Below are 23,205 nucleotides of genomic sequence, written 5' to 3'. Positions count from 1 at the left end.
GAAGTTTTGAAGTCTTGTGTATCATACAACAGAAAGGAACAATTTATTTGATTAGGAAGCCCTCTAATTTAATACTGCCTTAAAAAGCAAATTTTACTGTAGGCACCCACTAGGAATGTGACGGTTGGTTTTCATTGTCCAGTAGCATTTTATATATGTATTTATGGTTTGCATGACTATTTTAAGCTCTACATATTGACAATATTTCCAGTCTGTAAGACATGACAATAACAACTAGCATAATGAATGCTGGAACTGCTGAGCTGCTTCATCATTCACATGCAAACGATGGGTATGCTTCACACCCTCAGACCCACCCTCTCTCCTGTGTGATTTAGGTGGGAGAGGGATGGAACTGGATGGATTGCTCTTTTCACAGCAAGTCCTGTCAGCAAATCTAGGCTTTTTAATTAGCCCCCTCACCCTTCCCCTAAACTGCACATTGAACATCTTTCCACAATTTAATGTTTCAGAACTAAAAGAATGGCTGCAAAAGCCTGCAAGCTCAGAGTAATGATTTATAGTGATGGTGCCTCAGGAAATAGGAGGTGGAGCAGCTCTAAAGAAAGATGAAAAGCCAGAATAGGTACAGCATTGCAAAAAGTGTATCCTTATGGCATCCTGAGCCATTAAAAAATACAGTTATCTTAAAAGCTGCTTTCTCTGTTAAAATGATAACTAAGCGACAGATGCCCTGAAAAGCCAGATCTCCTGGTGTAACTCACTGCTCTTGGACTTGCTCATTCATGAACAGTAGACCAACATGCTTCAAAGACCTTCCTGGACTCTGGATTAAGTGCTCAGAAGGCTAGTAGAAGACACTTAACAAGGAGTGGCCTTTATTATACAAGGAGATACGGGAATCTACCTATAAGACTGTCACAAGACATTTTAAAACACCCATTATTTACAATGGATGATATAGTGGATATCTGTTATAAGAACAGTACAAGAATGTGGCTTTTCTCAGAAGGGCCATCTTTTTTTTATTCTTCTTTTAGTTAAATAAATGAAAGTAAATGTTCATGAAAAAGGAATGTGTCCTTTTTCCATTCTTCTTGAGCACCGTTGTAATTGTCTATCAGTGTCTGGGTTTATCTTTGTAAAGTAAATGTGTGCATTTAGGTTTCCTCCCTGTTCTGCAGTTTCAGTGTCAGAAGCATGGAAAGGGTGAACAGCTCTTCCAGGTGTCCCAGAGAAAGTGTTAGGAGCAACTAGAAATTACCCCAAATTGCCAATTCCCTTTGCTTTCTTTCCTTTTCTGGCCTAGTCATCTCTTCTGTCTTGTCTTACCAAAGGGTAGCACAGAAATTTATACCCATGGATAACAAGCCTTTTGCACATGAAGTTTTCCTGGTGGCATGTTTCAGCAGGCCCTGGTCAGAGTATGGAATATCCTGTGTAGAAACAGTTGTCTGAAGACTCGGGCTGGTGCCTGTGGGTGCTAGCTATAATTTTGGAAGCCCACTAACAAACAGCAGGTTGCTTAGGAAGCTTCAGAATAGTCATGTCAGATTTTGACCCCATTTGGGACAGATGCAATTTGTGGAACTGAAAAGTGAAATATAGTTTTTTGACAGCCCATACAGCAGTTTTGTCATTTGCTGGTCGTTTACTCAAACTTAAAATATGAGTAATGTGTATTACCCAAGTACACAGGGAGTGTACCTCCCTAGCAAATGCACACATAGGATTGAATACTTCTTGTGTACAAATGTTCACATATGTACACATAGCATGGTGTGTTTGTGCAAGGAGAAAGTCAATGTGTGCACAGCTCTGTCTGTGTGTACTTTCCCAGCATGTATGAGAAGGTAAAGCAAACTTGCGATCAAATAAGCAGTGAGAGCAGAGAGGAAAAAAGATGAGATTGCAGTTGATTATAAGCCTGGCAGCAGATGTGCTACACAAATCCAGCCCGATGCATCCAGGCTGTTTCCATGGTGATGGAGCAAGTAATTGTGGAGCTCCAGCGCGCTCCCCCGCGGCCCCAGTCTGGGTGGACAAGGGTGTCACGTCCCCTCAGTGCTGCCACGCTCTCTCCAGGCAAGTGCTGGGCAAAATTGACAGGCAGAGAGGGCAAGACCCAGAGATGGGGAGCTCCTATTTATTTATTTGCCTCGCTATCTGATGGTAGGATGCTAGGGGAGCAGCACTCTTCCTCAGGAATATGGTTTCCCTAGATGAGATAAATAGGCAGGAGTTTCCCCAAAACGGGAGTGGGCTGCGATTGGCTGCTGCTGCCTGGCTGTGCCAATGGGAGCCCGACTGGCCGTTGGGTACCCGCAACATAAGCAAAGCTACACGCTCGCCCTAGCGCGCGGGGACTGGAGACCAGGCAAAGGTGTGTGTGCAAAGGAGGGGGTCTGCTCCTCTCACATGGCTACGCCGAGGACGGATCTCGTTAGAGAGCTTCGTCGGAGACCATCTGCTGCTTGCGCGCATTGTGCTTTCCACAAAAAGCAGCATTAAGTCATTCACTTACTGTCGTGTGGGAGGCGAATTTGTCATCAGGAATGATGGAGCTACGGGATCTCTGTAAGTAAATCTGTGTACTTTATCTTGCTATTTCAGCCCGGGCACAGATGAATAAATAGTGTCAAGGAATGGCAAAAGCAAATTAGTAAGAACTGAGAATACTGTGAAGGATTTATTGGTTTTTTGTTTGCATGTAGGGAGATGTGTTCCTCCTAATGGTTTCAAGCATTGGACAAACTAGTTAGCTGTTTGCATTGCCTTGGGTGGTTGTTTAGCCTAATTAAGATTAGTCTGTGGAAGGATGCTGTATTTCCTGAGGCATTTCAGAATGCCTCTGTGTTTGAAAAGGAAAAAAGGAAAGGAAACTACATGGAGTAGAATATGACAGGAGGAAAAGTCTGAGGTGCTCATTTGTAGTCTCCGGCATTTGTGTTGTTGGTATAACAGGCACATTATTACAATGGTTTGTCAAACACTACTTCAGACCCTTAGCCAAGAAAACACAGGTTGCTCATCATTTGCCACTGTGCTCAGCACAGAGATTCATTACTTTTCCTGCCCTATATGTTCTTTTTTTTAAAAAAAAAAAATCCTCTTTTGGAGAAGGCTTTTTAAAAATGCATTTAATTCAAAAGCTTTCCTGTTTGTTGATGAAACAAGTGAGTACATTAAAAGTGTGAAGAGTTACCTTTTTCACCATTGTGGGGCATGAGTTGGAAGTTGATGCCTTTGCCTATCGGGACTCTGCTTTTGATTCTATTAAGCAGAAACCTTATATTTAGAAGGGGTTGTGTGTGCTAATTTGTCCCTTGCTAGTCCTCCGGGGTTACCTTTGTTGCATCAGACATGAATTTAACTCAATATTGTTCATACTTTATCAGGTACTTGCTGTTAGACAGAAAGCTTTGCTGCACGGAGCTTGTAAGTGACTCTGCTTAACGCTTTTAGAGGCTGTAGGCATCTTATCTGGTTTGTCAAAATAGATAGGAGAATAGACAGAAATAGGAAGAAAAAGATTTAGAAAATAAACTTCCTGTATTTTCACTCTGTGCCTGAGCTAGTTATGTGTATCAGGGATTTTTTAGTAACCAGACTAGGTGCAACCATCATATGAAGCTGACTGCTTTTTAGGGATCCATTTGTGGTGTCTTGCATTCATTTTAGAACTAATGCACAAGTTCCTTTCCCAGTCTTGGGAGCTGCTGAAAAGTCACATTGCTGTCTGTGAATCTCATGCTGAGAGTGTGATTATTATTTTTTTTTTTTTTTTTTAGAAATGGATTAACTGGTCATCTTTGCTTTTAAGATAACTGCCATGCGAGTTGTGGCAGGAAGGTGTGTCCGTGGGGCTTATCACTTATTTAAAGCGATCAAGGTCGCCTAAGAGTTTGTGTTGAAAAGAATTGTGTTTTCAAGAGCTGTTTGAGCAAAATAAATTAGAAAAATATGGAACATAGAATTCAGTGCATCAATACAGTGAGAGTTTCTGTTCGTGAAGTCTCTATTAAGCTCCTCTGTGTACTTTTGAGTCTTTAACACTATGCAGGAGGACTTTGTCTTTAACAATGCAGGAGGACCACTCATTAAGTGTGAATTATTGCCTTTTCTAAAATCATAGTTGTAAATCACTTTTCCCTGCGTTTCCCAGGGATGTTTAGGTTGTCTTTTATTGAAATGATGGCCTCAGGCATCCTATTGCACTGAGCTTAAAAACAATGAAAATTTACTAATGTATACAAAACAAGAGGTAACTGTTAGCTCTAATAACAATATATATTTTTGCTTAGCAGTGATACAAGTGCTAAGAATGGGGTTTTTTTTAAATTACGCAGATAGTTATCTGCTATGTCACTTTCCCCAGGGGCTTGTGTCATTCATTTGTATTTACTTAGTGTTGATGTAGCTGAAAATCCCATCATGTATGTCAGTCTAGGCAAAGCGATGTGCCTACTCCCCATCTTGGAGGTGGATGCCTTGATTTAAGCTGAGATATTCCGTAAAAAGCTGAGGGAGAGCTTGGACTCTTGCACACCTTGTGTGCTTGGGTTGTTCTGGCTTCAGGCTGGTCATTTTGAACACTTTTTGGATGCATCTAAGTGAAGTTCCATTATACCTTTTATGGTTTTTTATTCTATACCTACTACATTCTGCTTTATTTTCTGATTGGTAATGTGAGAGCCTAGGAGAAGGTCACTGCAACTTTTAATGCAATTTTAGTTCTTACTAGCACTCCAGGGATATAGTTCAAACAGCATAAACTTCTCCAGTTTAGTCACTAGCATTAGGTAAATACTTTGTGAGTGATAGAGTCCCTATATCTCCCATAACCATGTTTGAAGGGATTTATTTACTTGTCTATCCCTGTGTATTAGCAGATAAAGGAGGGAGAAGGGGAAGGAGGGAGACAGTCTGTATCTGCTAAGCTTTGGATAGTACATTGGATCAGTCTGTCTGAGGGCTTCAAACTGCAGCAGTGCCTGGGGTAGAAAAGCTTGTGCTGCATTCCAAGCCATACTTGCATTAGAGTTTTGACCTGATGGTGCTGAGAACAGTAGCTTGTCGTTAGTGCTTGGGGATGATCTATGTGGGAGAGGCATTTCAGATTCCCAGGCTATAAGAGTTCCAGCAACAGAGGAGTGAGTAGGCATCAGTGAGAGCTGTGGCATGCTGACAGCAGTTGGGAGGATGCAGAAGCTGAAAAATGCTGTCTTGGGGTAGCTTTAATTGGTTGCATTGGAAAACACTTGGTTCGATGGGCTCATATGTCTTCTGAAACACTTGGTGCCAGACCAATTTGGCATATCTCCATTGACTTACAAGAGAAGCCACCAGACATTGATCTGATCTTCTGTCTCATGCTTATGTTTTTCTTGGAAGAGCAAGATTTTTACAAAGATAGCAGGTTATTTTTCCTCTCTATTTTTCTCAGCAAAGGTAATGTTAAAAACCTGAGTGGAATGGGCATTCCACAGGTTTTTACTTATTCACATGGGCTTTAAACTTAATGGGTTATCCTTTGTCTGCTCACAGAGTCTCATTCCGTGTCTTAGTCTGTACTGGAAGTGTAGAGCAGAAATCCAGAAGGGAGACCTTTACATGTATCCAGAGATATTAAATTTAAGTATTTAATTCTTTTCCTGGATTTTATCTTTAGTTTCAGTAAAAACATTGTGGTCATTCATGTTCTAGATAAACAGATGCTAGAGCTACCAGTCTTCAGTTTGGCTTCAGCGGTACATTTATCTTCACCCCATTATTCAAGTGCGTAGGTACAACTTTTATACAAACTACAAACCCAGTATTCTTCTTTAGATGGCTCAATGTGTCTACATCAAATGATTGCAGACAGTCATAACTCCAAGTGAGACTAACTGCTCAAATTAGAAGTTACTTATTTTCATGTTTGAAAAAAACCCAACATTTTTAGGAAAAGTTACTCCATGCTAGGACTTAGCTTACACAGGACATCATACAAAGTCAGAGAAAGCTCTTGCTCCCTGTTCAGTATATGCACATTGGCATCTCAAAAGGCAAGCACACATGACAAAGCAACACCAAGCACAGAATAGAAATGGAACAGCAGTAAAACAAAGACGAGTGAATCGTGAAAAGCCCATTGATTTGCTTGACACCCATTTTGTTCAACATTGTGCAGTGCTAATCTGAAAACTTCTATGCGTCACAAAAAGTTTTCTGAACAATAAGAACTGTCAATTCCAGCAGATTTTACAGACCTGTCATTATTCTTCCATTGTCTTGAAGCACTAAGTGGTGTACAAAGGGATTTTTTGGCAGGAGTTCAGGAGTGGTCGTATAAAGAGGAATCGCGTGTCACTACCACACATATGTTATCATTTGCAATTAGTTCAGCCCAGGGTAGGCCCCTAGGAGCATGTCTGCCCCCACCCAAGTGAGCTGCTTTTATGGTGCTCATTTATTTAATCTCTTAAAAAAATACCGCAACCCACTGCTTTTAGGAGTTCTTAACTGCCAAAATGGTAAAGCAAGATATTATAGATATCTTTATACGTTTTGATTTGATGTCTTCCAGAGGACTTAAATACTGTAGTAAATTAATATTCTGCCTCACCTGCTCCTCCTTTGGAAAGGTGAGAACAGCAACAGTGATGGCCACAAGTGGAAATTTTTATTAACTCCCTTTCTCATGAGATGGCATTGCTGGGATGCATCTGGGTCCTCCCCTGCTCTAGTGGAACGAAATTCCTTTTGCTGTAGTAGAGCAAAATTCCCCGTGTTATTTCACTTCAGGTGTCTTGCCACCCAGTTAAGAAAAAGTTCACTCACCCCATACTCTTCATTGTTCGGAATTACAGCCCCATTTAGGGACATGCCTCTGTAAGAAGAAAGATAGGAAGAAAGACTGGCTTTGTCTGAAGGAGTGTCAATTATAGGTTCTTTATCAAGATTCAGAGGCATTGTAACTGGAGTGTGTTTTGTCTTCCATAGTTACTCTTCCCAGTGTAGCATCAGCTGTATACATACCTCACTCAAATAAAGCTCCAGTACAGTAAGGTCATGATAGTCGCTCTGAAAAATGAAAAATTGAGTTATTCGTCCTTGGTGTCAGTAACTTGCAGGACCCATATGTATTGCAACAAACCTACAGCATTTTGAAAAGTCTGTGGGGCATAGATCCCTTTTTGTGGATGTCACACAGATTCTGGCAGGTTTCACTACTTAAGAATTCAGTGGCTTCAAAAGAACATATGAAAGTCAGGCCTCAGAGGACACATATGACCTTCATATAAAGTAGAACTTTGATTAACTGTAGTTTGGGCTTTTTAAACTCCTCTGTAATGTACGAAATCAGTCTTGTAATGGAGTGAAAAAGGACATCATCTTATTAATGCCAGCACATTGTCAAATTAATACATCAAATAATATACTCTTATCCTGAATTGGAGGACTGCTTTTAACAGTGCTTTTGATGTGGCAAAGAAAGTGCTTGTTCCATAGCTACAAACCCAACTCTCTTAGTTTTCCCTTCTCTTTGAACTTCAATTTTCTTAAGACTTGGAACATCGTGATACTGAAAGCAGCTTTCACAGCTAGGTATTTGAAGATTCACATCCAAAGGCATGTTAGAAGCCACAAAAATGGATTTTCTTTTAAATTAGGTTTTCAACATACGTAACCTTCTGGCTTGACCTCTGGATCCAGTCACAGTCTGCATTTCAAGAAAAAGAATCTACCCACATTTGGTTATCTCCAGTAGGATGTGAGAATGAAGTGGATATATTAAAAAAAAAAAAGTAGAGGAAATGGTGAAAAAAATTGTGAGTTCACATTTATAAAAGGCATGCATCTACAAATTTTGGAAATGAAGGGAAGACCTTCAAGATCAGCTACAGCTCTTCCATTCAGAAACAACTGAATATTTTTTTATTTGTTAGCCTTACCAAGGTAATTAAACAGACTTGAAAATGTAAATAAAATTAGATTTTCTAGATCCCTAAAAAAATAAATTTGTTAGTGCTTTACCATGGAACTTAATAAGGTTCTTCCACTGCCACTGCAAAGGATGATGTTATTTTATGCTGCCTTTGGAGCCCCTCATCAAGGTGGGGTATCTTTCCCAGTTTCCACCTTTCTCTGGCAAGGGTATAAAATCATAGCTTTATCCAGCTCCAATGAATACTTCCCAAAGGACTACCATGACTGTCCCAGAAAGTATCTGCAGAGCAAGAAATGCAGCTCTGTACATCTGCTTGTGTTTCCTGCTGTCCTGTGTGAAAGCAGCACAGTAAGTTTTGCAGAGCCTATTCTCTCTCTCCATGTACCTAGATCATGGATATAAGGCACAGGGGAGTCAAGGTGTGTATTTTGCTGTGTTGTGTCCTAGCCGCAGCGCAACAAGGTACAGGACAGTCCTTGGCTTTGAGCTAGGTGGGATTTGCCAGAATGTGCTGGAGCTACTGCCTTGAATGCTTTCTAAGTGAAATATGTCCCAGTTTTTGTCACCCCCACAGGATTATCACCTCTGCATCTGATAATTCAGCATGATGCTGAGGAACATTGCAATAAAACTAATTCACAGTCCCTGTATCCAACACAAAAGGTTAAAAGGTACCTGTGGCACTAGCCACTGGGAAGGGAAAGGAACATAGATCAAGCAGTCTTGTCTCTTGACTCAATCTGTGCCTTCATAAGGGACTTTTTCCTCTCCACCTCCCCATACTCACTTTTTGTAGGGTGGAATTAAGCCATCTGGCTGACAGACACTCTGCTCAGCTTTCAGAAGGAGGAGCCTCCCTGGTACAATATTCTTTGTTATCTGTTCAAGCTCTTGAGGTTATGCTTTGAAACAGCTACAGCTGTAAAGAGGTACATGATGCTCATGACACCTCTCACTTTTATGCTGCTAGTTGCTTTGGTGCATAGAGTAAATAGGCAAGTGCTTGAGTTAAAAATACTTCTGATTCTTTGTAACTGCAGTGACACGTTGGATTATGTTTATAAATCTCGAATTTTTCTGCCTTTAAATGCTATGATAACCCAGTTGCAATTTTAATAGAAGAGTGGAAAGTCTATTCACAGTTGTTTCACAAATTAATTCCTTTGTTCTTACTTCCCAACGTACCTTTTAAAATCCCCTCTTCAAATTAACACCCTACCTTGAACAGCAGCACAATGTTTTGGGATTATGCTTAGGATGTCTTAAGTCCCATTTTCCATAGCAAGTGGAATTATGCTCAATTCTACTGGTACAGAAAAGGTACAAGTGAATCTCAGAATCAGTTTTGCTTGTTCATGCATGAAATGATGTATCAGCCCACCTTTGCATGCAGGGTTTTTATGGTTTGAAAGTCATGGGCCTCCACTCCAGACTGAACTTTGCACCTATCCCAATAACAGTTTTCACTGCTAAAAGTTTTAGTCCAGCAAATTTCAAGGCTTTGAATTTTTATTATATATTTAAGGTATAAGCTAGGAACTGCTAGCCAGGAATTTCTTTGATGGAGTTAATATCAAGTGTTTCAGGCATACAGATCTGACCATTAGCATTTATTGTTGTTTTGGTAAGACAAATAGTTTCTGATGTGCATCAGAGTTTTTTAATTATAAAGCACCGTGCTGCCAGGTTTCAGCCAAGATGGAAATAGTCACTTTTTTTATTCTGTGTGTTACTGGGTATTAGTAACTGAGTGAAACTTGGTTTTTTCAGTCAAAGAGATATATGACAGATTTGTAATGTGAAAAATATAGGAAATACCCACAGCTAATTATATGATTTGAAACTAACACCAAAGCTCAGTTGTTGCTTGTTCCAGAAGTTTGCCTAAGCTATGATTTAAAGGCTTTATTGCACCAAAATCCTGGAGGTTGTTGCAGTTTGCAATAGTGGGCTGCCAAAAGGTAATCACAGTGTGGAGTTCTTGTGATTGTAAAGAAATGTGCACATTTCATTGTGATCTCCTGTAGGGGCAGACACCTGGGCCTACGTCCAGATCCTTTCACATCATGCTCTTGATCTGGTGGCCCCGTCATTTCTTCTGCATCTTTAACACTGTCAAACTCTGTATCCTAACAAGAGGATTGTGCATCTCTGATGCCAGAACCCACTTGGAGCATCTCCATGTGGCCAGTGCTACAGACACCCATGAAAGGTGGATGCAGTAGGTTGTGTGGGAGTTTTGGTACATAGCACAGCAATCCTGCTTTGCAATTCCAGTTGCCTCGGCATTATTTGCTCCTTATATCAGCATTTGCTGAGGATGCAAACTTGGGAGCTGCTTAAAAGGATCAGCAGTGCAGAAGGCAAAACCTTGGCTGTATTAAAACAAGTGCTAAAACTCCCATCAGTTTCAGACTGGTCTCCAGAATCAAGGGGTTGTCTGTCTTCTGGAGTGAAGCGGTCAAATTGTACTGTGTAGTAAGTCAAAAGACAGCCTCCTCCTACAGAAAATGAAAGATGTCAAAGAACTCTGTGAGAGTCAGTTGCAAAACAAGCAACTATTTTGATTACCAATATATAAAAAAGAGCATTTGTTCCACCAGAGTGAACAGCTTGTTACTTGCTTTGCTCTTAGGGTGCAGGGAGAAAGAAGAAGAAAGTACTTGTAGCCAAGTTATCTGTTACAGTCCAGCAGCACAGTCAATCAAATCAGTTCATAATTCCAAGTCATTCTGTAATAGCACTGATTTATCTCACTACTGTGCAATTGTCCCCCGTTGATAATTCCAGTTTTGTCAAGAGATAGCAGAGATTTTGCTGAAAACCTGCAAGTTTCTCTTACCTGCAGTGAACAGTAGGAGAGCAGAATAAGACTTCCTCCTTTTCATTGATGCCTATAAATAGTCCATGCTAACCCCAACAGCCTTAAAGACGTAGGGAATCTTTTTTTTTCAAAAAAGAATCCACTATTTTTAAAACCACATTGACTCAGCAGAAGTAGATGTGCACATTTTAGATCATGATAGGTTGATAATCAAGCCCTGCTGTGGATGCTTAGCTCTTTAGTTCTGGCTGTAACATTTTACACTTATTTTAACTCTACAGTGGGATAGTGCAAGTCTTCATTACATTTTTACAATTTGTTTTTTCTTTTTCTACAATATTCTGTGTGTGAGAAAGAGAGAAGATAATTAACCAGAATGCATTTCTTTTGTGTCTAGGAACAGGCTGTTTAATAACAAATTCTGTAGTTCTTGATTGTGCTAAGAAGGAGCCATTTTATGGATCCCAGTGAGATTAGTCCAGTGTGCAAATGCTACCTGAACATTATTTGAGCTACCTTGAAAAGCAGATGAGATTTCTTAGGAAAGCTGAGTCCTTTGATCTTGAGGACAGGATTTTTTTTTTTCTTAATATGACACTAGTATGCAAGAATCCTATTATTAGAAATTGCTGGCATATCTGGTTTTATGAAGTAGGAAGATGAAGATATAACCAGGATGGTTGGTGGTGCTGATGTAAGAATAAAAATGGCTTTCTCAGTGTATATAGATGTTATAAATAATATAGGAATACTTCACTTTTTGGCTTCTCTGTAGTTCTGGAAGACTTCTTACTAATACAAATCACAGGCTTATCATTGGAATGTAAATTTCTGCAGAACATGCAGATATCTGTATTGTCAAGTTCTTTTTATTTTTGCTGTGATTCTAGGCAGACTTAAAAGACGTCTTCAAAAAAAATAGCTAAATTAATACATATACCATGCTGACAAATACATAAGTGAAAGAAGGCTGTACAACAGCATAAAGATGTTATCTAGCATTCAAGTTATTTTCTTGCTGGTATCAGTCTTGAGGAGGAGTTGAGTTCTGAAAATATTTTGCCCATGAAAAGAATTTTGATATGAGTTTGAAAAGGAAGCAAAAGAGCAGATTTCTACTATTTTATGTGTATTTTCAGGTTTGATAAAGAAGATTAAACTGTGTGTTTGACAACAGCCTTTGATCATTTGAGTGAGATTCTGTCTGCACTGCTCTTAATCTTGTGGTAATTCAGCATCCTTAACCACTGATTCTAAATGTGATAATCCAAACCCCCTGCAGTCAGTTGTGTTGGTCTCATCAAGAGCCACACTGGACTTTCTGGTCTTTAAATAGAAAGTAGCTTAACCTAGCAGCCAGTTAAGTATTGTTGGATTTTCTTTTAAATGAGTTTCACTGGTCTAGCAGTTGGTTTCAGTGTAATGCTTAGATGTCATTCTTCTCTTCGGACCTTTGAAGATGCCTTTTCTGCAGTAATGATAAGAATTATTATTATTTGCCAGAGGAATCCCACCTCTGGCAAAACTTCAGTTAGCATCATGAAAAAGAGCTTTCCTTTACAGACTATTTGCTTTGCTTGGTGATCTGGCAGTCTACCATTTCACTGAGTGCTTTGCTTTCCCCCAGGTTAAGTAAGAGAGAATACCTCACAGTAACTGTCAAAGATTTCATTGAAATATCAGCATGAGCTGGCTTCACTACTTCCAGTGTAGCTATCCTATCTTACATGTTGTAGATTGCTATTACAAAGGAAGGGAAGGGGAGCCAGTTCTTAGGCATATCACAGTGCAAATCTGCCCCCCACCCTGACACCCCATGCCAAATGCTCTTAATGAACCTTCAGAATTAGGTGGATCTCTTTTTAAATACTCAGTCATTTCACCTGATACTCCTCTGAGCTTTGTTTTAGAAAATCATTACCTAAAGGATAAAGGAGTTTAGAAACAAAAATACTATGATAATGCTGTAAAAACAGTGCTCCTGCTTTAAACAGTGCAAGTATCAGGAGTTAGACTGTCGGTGTTTATAGATGACATCCAGCAGCTTTTCATTAACACCACTCAAGTTTGCTCCAGCTTACTATCAGAGAGACATTATAAATTCCACATTGGCCAAATTGATGTTCTGTCAGAAGCTACCCTGTAAGCATAACAGAGGAATAAGCTGCAGACACATGATACTAGCTAGCAAGCTAGCTACCTATGGGATATATACTAAATTAAGATACAGGTTATATAACTTCTGCTCTCTTTTTTCACATAGAGTGGCAAGAAGGTTGTGTCTTTTGGAGATCTTCAGTGTAGTTACTTAAAGCAAGGAAAACTCAAAAAAGGGACTTGTCTCTCAGGCTCTGGAAAGGTGAAGTCAAAGTCACTCACTCTCTGCATTACTAGAGTAGAATGATGGCCAGAAAGTACTGAGCAAAACCCAGGAGCAGAAAGCAAGGTGCAAATTCTCGCAGCATTTGAGGGCAAAGAAAAGGTAACAATGGAAAAAGAACTATAAGCCAAAATTTGTTGTAGCTGGCAGTCCATGCTGTGAAGTAAAGAGAGAACTTTTATGCTGTATCCAGAATGGAAATATCAGGACCAGCCTTGAACAAGAAGGTGTTCTTTGGATTTGGCAGGCATGCTATCTCTGAGAAGCAGCAAGGGAGAAAGCACGGTCTCATGAAGTGATTGTTGACTCTGACATAGCCTACTTCAGTTCCTCCATCCGCCACAGATTTGTTGTGCCACCTTGAACTAAGCAAGAGAACTTCACTCTTGCTCCCTGGCTTTCTGCCTCAGACACGTGAGCAATAACACTGTCCTGACCTAATGGGATGTTGCAGGTATAAAATATGCTGAAGGTGCAGTGCTGTAGTTCAGAGGATGTAAAAATAGACTTGTGCCCATAGGGTTAAGATTTCCTTGCAAAGGGCCTGCAATAAATTTTATGGCTATAAACCTATTTTATTAGCCAAGGACACTTTTGTAGTTAAAGCACTAAAGATTCTAGTTTCTTAAAGGAGATGTGATATTTCCATTAACAAAAGTGGTATTGTAGAGAAGCAAGAATAAAGCAGTGCTATGTGAAAGCCCAGATATTGTTCCTGATGTTCAGTTAAACTTATTTCTGGTTCACTGGGTCCAAATGAGGGCTATCTTTCTTCAAAACTCTGATTTATCAATGTTAGAGACAAATCTGTGTCTGAAAAAGCTAAAATGTGAATAAGTAATGTGTCAAAATAAATGATAGGCCATAGCTGGGCACTGTTAAGGTTTAGACTAGACCAGTGATACCAGTTTGATTGTTCATTAGGCAATATTGTGTTAAGTGAAAGCTCAAGGTCATGAGCTGCTTCACTATTACACCATTGAGGTGATCTTGCACCATGACCAGAGCCAATGTACCCTCCTCCTGTGCATGTATCCTTTCTCAGAATAAGATGTAGGCCTGCTGTTTCATGGAAAGGTTTGCAGGTTGGCTTCTTGGGTAGAAAGGAGTGAGGGAACCCTCAAGAAAAGGAGAGGGGGGAGAAAAGAGAGAGCTAACACACGATATTAATTGTTATGGAGACAGTAGGTAGGTCACCTTCAATTAGGTCTCTATTACAGAAATCTTGTACATTGTTTCTATGAGTGCTGGGGGTGGAAAAAGTATTTGCATCATTTCTGTGCAGTTTACATTTTCCACTGCCTCCAGTTACGTTGTGATGCTTTAGTTAATCAAAACTTTAGTTCATCATCATCTTCACCATGTTGACCAAATAATAATCATCTTCAATGAAGAAGGGACTGGGAATATAAGAATAAGCTGCCAAAAATGTGCCCCCGAGTATAAAAAAATGCTGAGTCCTAGAATGTTTCTGGGTTTTTTTCCTAGCTTAATAGTGGCAGCCGATACAATAATGGGCTATGACACAATTTTACACCTAAGGAACACAGTCACAATTAGAATCTGACAGCGTTCGCTTTCTGGAATAGGAACACTTCTTGCAGCCCACAACTCAAACCATCAGCTATAAAATAGAAAGGAGCTTCATAACAAAAAAATATTCTCTGGCTTACGGATAAATTTTAAGAATTTGTTAAAGGAAAGCAAAATAAAAAATTCAAGTATATAAGTGAACAAGCCTCATACCACTTAACTAGATTTTACAGGTTTTGAGAATATAAATGATTTAAAATAAAAGTCATTTGGGAATATATAATAGAAGAAAGTGATCTGACAACAGCAGAGAAAGCAGAATAGAAATGGTAATGTTACTATATGCGCCCAGTTGCACTAAAAACAGCAACTGAAAGGAGGAATTTGAGCTAAAGTCTGTGAACATGTATCCTTATAGCTCTTATTAATGGGCTGTTCTGTTCCTCTCTCAGTTTCTCTTGACCCTTTTCTGAGGGTTAAATTAATCCCTTGTGCAGCTCAGCTGAGGATAATGAAGGTGCCCCAGGGTATGAATGTAGCCCTTGGGTCTGACCCACAGAAGGCTGAGACTCTATTCTTCACTATGTTTTCAGGCAGTTTTGTTTATGTTGCATTAATTAAAAACACCCTCTCCGTTCCTCAGGCTTATATGCTGTCCTGTGCGGAATAAAGGAGATTCCAGTGCCTGGCCTCTCTCAGCGTATCCAAGCCTATGTAGAGATATAGTGGAAAACACTGCTAATGAGGGGAAGTTAATGACTCTGATCATGTTTGTGAGCAAAAAGGTGCATGCTCTGATAGAGCCAATTTGGGTAATGTTGGTGATGTGAGGGACAGTTTGGATTCCTACAGGCAGTTGCTTGTGTTTCTGGAGCCATAGGCATTGCTTGCTTTTGGTCAGCAAGGCAGAGTCTTGTTTGCTGGAGGTGGAAGTGACGCATCAAACCATGTGGTCATCTGGAGCTTGATCTAGGGTAGATAGTCTGAAATGCCTGTTCCACTTCCTGTGTATTAGATTTTTTTTAAAGTTTCAAAATGAATGCTTTTCTTTTAACATTTAAATACATCAGTATTCACAAATAGTACCAGTTTTGGGTCCAAAACCTGGCTTTATCCTATGTGAGAGACAGATTGGAATCTGGTCCAAATTCACTCTGTTATTGTAAGAATTTTGAGTGCAGTAACTATCCCTCTTCTTCCTTTGACACACTTTTCTACCTTGCTTATCTTTTATTCCCAGATCCTTCTTTGTGTCACGCCAATGTGCAGATACCCCATAGTGGCCAAGCAGAGGCTGCTGCCTCACTTTGAGGCTTCAAAGCAAAATAGCATTGACAGAGAGGGAAGTTTCCCCTATGAAAGCAGACCAAGAAAGCATTTGGCTCCTTTACCTCTGAGCCATGGGAGCTAGGTGGAGCCAGCCAAATCTGCCCTCCCCTACCGTTTTTCTTCTTTAACTGTGTGAGTTGTCTGTGAATTGGGGTTTAAGCTGGATTTAAAATAGCCTCTGTGTATTAGTTTATTCTATCACAAATCAGGAGACTTGGCACATCCATCTTAGCGTAAGCATTTAATTTCAGTGTTCAGTAGCAGTAGAGACAGACATGGCCATGGACAACAGTGGATGGTTTCTGACAACTTGAAACTCTCCAGAAGTATTGAGAGGACCGTTGTACTGAAATTTGAGAAAGGTTTAGTTTTCCTTATGGTCGAAGTCGACCTGTGAACACCGAAAGGGAATTTACAGAAGGTGCTGAACGGTGCTGAATACATACTCATGATGTTCAGGCTATGTGCTGGTCTTTTGCTGATGTAAATGTTTGATTACTTGGCTGCCATCTGTCAGGAGGTTATTTTCAGACAAAGGAAAGAGTGATGGGCTAAGAAAGACTTCCTTCAAGGTCTGTAGTTGTATTGGATTTGTTTTGCACTGATGCTAGACAATGCTGTTTAATATAAATCATCTTGTACTGCGACACTTGACCAAGGCCTATAATCATGCCACTACTTCAGCTGTGCCTGATTGAGAAGTCCCCAGATTAAGCAGAGTACTTACAGTGAGGAGTCCCCTCCTTGCCAGATGGGAGGCTGAAACCAGCTGCATTCTGAAATTTCAAAGAAGAAAGAATCTGTGAGCTGCTTTATAAAATGATCTCTTCCTCATTACCCTAATCAGCTAAGTATGCTGAAGGCTACTATCAGCTTTTTTCCTCTTTTTCTTTTAAATTGGGCACAAGAAATTGAAAGACCAATGAACATTGAATTGAAAAGGATCACTTGGATCATCCAGGTCCCATCCCTGGAACTCAGTAATAGACATTAGAGCAGAAGACACTATTTACCTTCTCTTCCATCTTTCTTGTTGCATGCTTCAGGACACAGCATTTTCCAATGCCCTTTAAGCCAGAGCTTTTATTTTAAGCCAGAACATTCTTAGAAGTAGTAGCTGCCAGTCTTCAGTGCTGAGGAGTAAGATAAAAACGGAAGGAACACATGGAAGGACTGAATAATGCATCCAAGGTCATACAAATGTACACGTGGCAGTCAGCAATTAGATCTATGCAACCTAAGTATTAACATAGTGCATACGTTAAAGGAGTGTCCTTCTTTTAGTTGTTTCTTTTTGCTATTTTAAATGGGAAAAGAACCCTAAGGTAGTACCCAGACTCTGGTCCTTGCCAAGTTTTTAACTCAGTTTTGTTTAGTTAGGTCAAATTGGTAATATCATGCCACCTGTACATAAGTAGAATCTCTGAGTGTCCATGAACATGTCAAACTCCAGTTTAGTACTTCAGCTAGTATTTCTGATTACTATTTCCATGAGGTTTCTTTTCTTTTTAAGGAGTGTTCTTTTTACAGTGACCTCTGTCAAAGCTTAACAAATGAGGCATGGGTTCATCAGCAAAGGCTTGGGATAGAGACTATTTGCTTTCTGGTAGGATAGGACAAACATTTATCTGGTCAACATGAAGCAATAGCACAATGGTAGCTAGGCCAGATCTAACAAAACATGATGGAAGCACTGATATTGCAAATATAAACCTCAGTTAATAATGAAGTGGAATGAAAATTACCATTTTCTGGCTATGTACTACTCTAAGTGCAAAAGAACTTTGAGACCTAGCTGTCCCATAGTATGGGCCACGTGTATGTTGTAAGGAAATGAAGAATTATGCAGTTGTGGGTATAATGCATGTATGACAAGAGCCTTTATCACCAGTAGATTGTTCTTGTGGCAATTTGAGCATTATCAGCTCTCAACATTTTTGTTATCAGTAGTAAAGAATAAAAATGGACTCCTAGTGCAAGAGACAAGACTGGAAAAATCTCCCACTCCCACCTCCCACAAATAATAAAAAGATAATGCCTAGGAGGCCTTTGTTTTGGAGGAATAGTTGTGTTAAAAATGTTACTTTTCACTCTCTGGTATGTCTGCCTCGCATGTAACATCCCTGCTTTGCACGCCAGATGAAAGTCACATCTGTGGCTCCATTTGTCTAACAACCAGTTTTCCTGTGGGCTCTCTAATACTTACCCTGGGGGGAGTTTGTAGACCTTATCTAAGAGGATGAATTACTTTGTTGTGGCTTTGACATGCTCTTTAAACAATATTCAAAAACCATCTGAAACCACGTTATATAAAGAGCATCTTTTTTGTGAGTCTCAGTGGAGAAAACAAGAATGAGAAATTTCCCTATTCCGTTTTCTGGCTTTGCCCTTTTTCCTAGCCAAGAGCTAGGAAGCTGTTTGAGTCATAAGGCTCAGTAATTAATATTAAAGCAAACAAACACAAATCTAAAAGTCTTTTTGCCTCGTCATTTGGATGGCTCCCAGACTGGCATGTATTTAAGTGATGTCCTCCTTCCACTGGTATTTGCTATACAGATCACAGAATACATTACTTATCTGGCAGAATAATGTAATCCTTGTTCTTTAAACCACTTATTGAAAAATGCTTCTACCATTCCTGCTTTAAGCGCTGCCCTGATTTCTCCAACCCTGTTCTGTGAGCTTGCAGGATATATAAGGTGGCTAGTGAGTGATGTGGCAGAGTGCTGACCTACTGGGAGCTGATAGCTCACTTAGAGTTGAACCCAAAGCACTCTCAGGAGCTGGTTTTCAGTGCTGAGCCTCTCAGAGATTTATGGCAGTCATTACACTCTTGCATTAGTTGAAATGGAAAGTGATAGAGATTTATGATGCCAGGTTTGATTGCCATTTTCAATAGGACTTTATCTCTGATTACAGAAGAACTTCTATTTTCAGAAAATTGCCTGTTGAAATCTTTGTGAGAATAGTCCTAGGGAGTGACAGCCTTTGAGTAGCCACCCAAAGGAACTGGCAAAAGGCAGTCCCGCTATCTCACACTGTCCCAGCAATGCAACCCAGCCTCTGACCTGAAGAAACTGGGACAGAAACCAGAGGTTAGTTCCTCCTCCTCATCTCCTTGGGGCATACAGTTTGGTGATGTAAATATCATCCTGCAAGGAGTCAGGCTTGAGATCACCCATGCATTTAATTCCTGGGACTTAGCTTTAGAATTTGAGTTTACTTTTATAGGCAAATACACTGACTTTTCATGTCAAAACTTCTTCCCTTCTTGAAAATAATTATTATGTTTACAACAGTAACAGCAGCAGCCAAATTTTCAAAAAGGAAACCTTTTTGTTGTTTTGAGGGCTGGGAATGAATTTTTTGTAACATGAAGTCTCCGCTTGGCCTTGGCAGGAAAATACCATGCTGCTGCTGGAACAAAACACAGAAATAAGCTCTTCAGGTTTGACATCCCTTTAGCTTTCCAGCATTCTGGAGTATCCCCAAGGCCCCGTGGAAACCAGATGTATTCCTGCTGCAACAATTAACGTAACCAGCCCTTGGAGGAAGGGAACGTTTTGAGGAGGGGAAACATTACAGTATTTTCTTTTGGAAAATTCCACTATTGACATGAAAAACAGCAGGGTGACAGCAAAGATGGATTGCAAATTTTGACAGTACCGACAGGTAAATATTGGCTTTGTGCAAACAAGTTTCTATAAATAACCCGTCTGCTCCAGAAACTCCACAGATGGCAGCAGAGCTGCCGGGGTATTGATTTGCCCACTGTGCTCAGTGCAGAAAAGCACAGCTGTCAGCTTTGCAGTTCTTCTCATTCTGAGTGTTGCTTCTGCTCCTGCTGAGAGCTGTGTGCCTGGTTCACCGTTTTTCTTTGGCAAATAGAGATGAAGATTAAGTGTCCAAAAGAAATAATTTGAAAGAAAAACCTGCCAAAACAGTGAAGAATAAATGAATAAGTGTAGAGAGTAACTACAGAGAGTGCTGTATATATAAATGTATTCCACACACCATAACCCAGCACAAACCTGTCTTTCTTGTTCACTCTGTATCAGGTAATTTAGTACAGCTCACTGATGTGCTCTGTAGTGGTCCAGGAGACCATGGAGTCTTGAATGGCAAGGAAGGCTTATGAGGAAACAGTAGAGAGTTTGTGCGCTATGGGGACTAACAGGCAGAGGTTAGAGTTGAGCAGTAGAATCTGGTACTATCTTTTGAGTGGCCTTGGGAGGTTCTGCCAAAAAGCCCTAGCAGCTGGAGGTGATTTATAAATAAATGCCAGCCAAACAGACAAACACTTAAAATTGTTGTAATTAGGTTTTTGGCTTGTATGACCCATTTGAGGGTAGCCTGAATCACAGGATTATGATTTTCAGACAGTAGAGTCAGCCAGTGTAACCGTCGTCTCATTAACAAAAGTGTTGATTTGCAGACATAATATCTGAAATTGCTGTTTAAAGGAACGTCTTAGATAGACTTCATAATCTCAGCTCCGTAAAAACATTTGCCTGTGGTGCAGGTTCACTCCAAGGGCTAATCAGCAGCAGAACTGTATTATCTCCTGGGGCAGACAGCGCTTATGCCATTTGAAGGCATTTTTCTTCTGGTTTTCTGTGTAATTTCTGTGTAGTTACACAGTCAGACCAGACAATGAAAGTTCCTCTGCCTTTATAGCTACATCTGCATTAGGAATTTTGCCTAGAATTACTGAGTGCAGCCTTTTCTTGTTGTTTTGTCTCGTGTGCTGGCTTTGGGCTTTTTTATTATTATTATTTGTTTGGTTTGGGTTTTTTTTTTTTACAATTAGCTTGCATGGTTAAAGTGGTAAAAATTAAGAAGTTGAGATCTGGCCTAGTTAACGTAGATGGTTATGTAGGTTTTTTTAAATTTATTTATTCATTTTTTGGATGTTAAGTTTGGGTGGTAGGAGCTGGATTTCAGTTCTTCTCCTGAACCCTGCAGGATAATTGTCCAGCAGCTTCCAGCAGATTTCCTTCTGGTGGAAGGAAGAAGTTAAGAGCACCTTGAAGTGCTTACCTGGATAGAGGCCCAGGTCAGTTCATTTGTCCTGTTTCTGCCCGAGTTTTAAATTATTACACGAAAAAGATAATTCAATCCATGAAAAGTATAAATCAAGAGTTATGTGCTTACCTAAAATTCAAACTTGATGTGATTCTGTCTCAAGTTTGGAAAAAAAAGAGAGTTGTCAAATGAGAAAGGAATTTTCCCAAGATAGACCAAGAATCTTTTCTGGGAGAAGAACATGAAAAAACTGGGCTATGAAAAGGACCATGCAAATACCTTAGAATTTTTTAAGATAATTGGCATTACTTTCAACTATTATTCAAAGTGATTACTATACAAACTAGATGATTCTTAAGCAGTAGGTCATAAGAAGTTGTTAGCAGTAGATTTCCATATGAGTTACAGAATGTTACTGGGCTGAAGGAGCTGGATGCTTGCCATTTCTGGAGCATCTGCGTATCTATTGCCTTCATTTTTTTAAAAAATATTTTTAAATTTTGGGTAAGGAATCTTGCATTTATCTTGCAGAAGTTACATTGTTCCATCCAAAGCTCTTCTTTTCCCATACTGAAATTAGAATAATGAAATCATAGAACACATGATTTGTGTTGGAAGGGACCTTAAAGATCATCCAGTTTCAAACCTTCTGCTATGGGCAGGGACACCTCCCACTAGACCAGGATGCTCAAGGCTCCCAGTTTATTATACTGAAACCTCTCCTGATGATACACAAGAAGGAAAGAACTTTTTGAAGTGTTAAGGAAACAAATGATTTCTAGGGTTAGAAATTAAGAAAACAAAACAAGCCCAAAACATTTATAAACAGTATACTCGCTGTGGCTTGACTAAGATGGGCTAAACATAATCTTGGATTTTTTTCTTCAAAGAACGATCACACTTTAAGATGCTGGAAACTTAAAAAACCTAAGCATGGGCAGAGTCATTCCCCCACTGCTCCATCTGGGTTTTCGGCATTTTGCTGTGCTATCACATCTACTATGTGAAGTAAAGATCAGTTTGTTTCCAGAAGGCTACTTTGGTGGGTGGTCTGACTTCATTCTGTTTCTCAGTTTTATTTTCCAGGCCATTCAGGGTTTTCTTTTCATTTTCTGTGTTGAACGTAGTGGTTCTACAGAGCCACAGTACCAATAACATAATGCAGGGTATTTCTTTCTGTGTCTAGCGTGGTTTTATGCACAAGCCGACCACCTCCAGAACCACACTGGTCATACAAGAAGCCTATCTGATTTGAACTTGACCCTAATTCTACTGCCTTAGTCAGTTTTATATATAGTTGACTATGACTTCTTGAAGAATATTCCTTACACTTGATCCTCTCAGTAGTTTCATGAGATTCTTCCCATTCTCTTTATTCAAACGCTTTCACTCTGCCAAATAAATCTACATGCCCTCAGAAACCTTACATTAAAAGAAACAAGGCTATTTTTTCAGATGAAAATTCTTACTTCGTCTACAGTGAAGTTGGTAGAGCCTTCACAAAACATATAATTCTATGAAGCCACTGGGTTATAAAAAGTTTGCAAGCAGACTTCTGACACTTGCATCTTACAGGCTGGAAAAAGTAAATCCCTTACCAGTAGAACAGAATTGTGTGCACCATTAGATTCTGGAATTATGGAAACAAACTCTCGTAAATGTGTGGAAGTGTCATTTTGTACATCATACACCATGGTAACCTGTGAACTGACAAGAAATCAATGCAGAGGTGCACCTTGAATGTGAAGATAAAGCCAGTAAGTGTAATATTTGCAGGCAGTTTCATTTTGTGTCCAGAAATTTCAGAGCATCTGCTTTAATTTGGTCAAAAAAACTGGCAGAAATAATCTTGGCTTCTAAGTTGTAGGTCAAGAAATTCAGAAATACAAAGACAGACAAGCTTGTTTTGTGTGTGTGTCTGTGTGTGCTGTTGCTGCTTGTGGTTGTAACTGAGCCTTACGCAGCTCATACTGACACTAGGATACCAGCATCCTACTACATCCCTGCCAGCTTCTCCAGAGCTTTGTGAGTTTAGATGCTGTATTCTTCATCTTTCACAGCTAGATGAGTGTGTTGAGGTATGCAAACTACAAACTGATCTGAAAATGTTATGCTAAAGGTTTAAATGCTGAATGTATTTCACGAGTTTTGTTAGATTTTTCTCTCTTATGTTATGTAAATATATTATTTTACTCTAAATACTTAATCTCAAGCTGTCCC

General features: G+C 39.7%; 1 protein-coding gene across 3 annotated transcripts in view; it reads left to right on the top strand.

Annotated features, from left to right (window-relative positions):
- The window catches only part of ELMO1 (engulfment and cell motility 1), a 311,923-nt gene that overhangs the window by 223,770 nt on the left and 64,948 nt on the right, over positions 1 to 23,205 (top strand). The window contains exon 1 of one of the 3 annotated variants that reach the window (XM_069859887.1): positions 2,146 to 2,538. The exons of the other annotated variants lie outside the window; for them this stretch is intronic. The gene's annotated coding sequence lies outside the window, so the exon portion shown is untranslated. Of the gene's footprint in view, positions 1 to 2,145; positions 2,539 to 23,205 lie in introns of those variants that run through there. 3 annotated transcript variants of the gene reach the window in all.

This window comes from Phaenicophaeus curvirostris, chromosome 6 (assembly GCF_032191515.1).
Source record: "Phaenicophaeus curvirostris isolate KB17595 chromosome 6, BPBGC_Pcur_1.0, whole genome shotgun sequence".
Classification (NCBI taxonomy): Eukaryota; Metazoa; Chordata; class Aves; order Cuculiformes; family Cuculidae; genus Phaenicophaeus; species Phaenicophaeus curvirostris.
The sequence above is the reverse complement of the archived record's forward strand: the minus strand, read 5'-3'. Positions and strand labels throughout refer to the sequence as shown.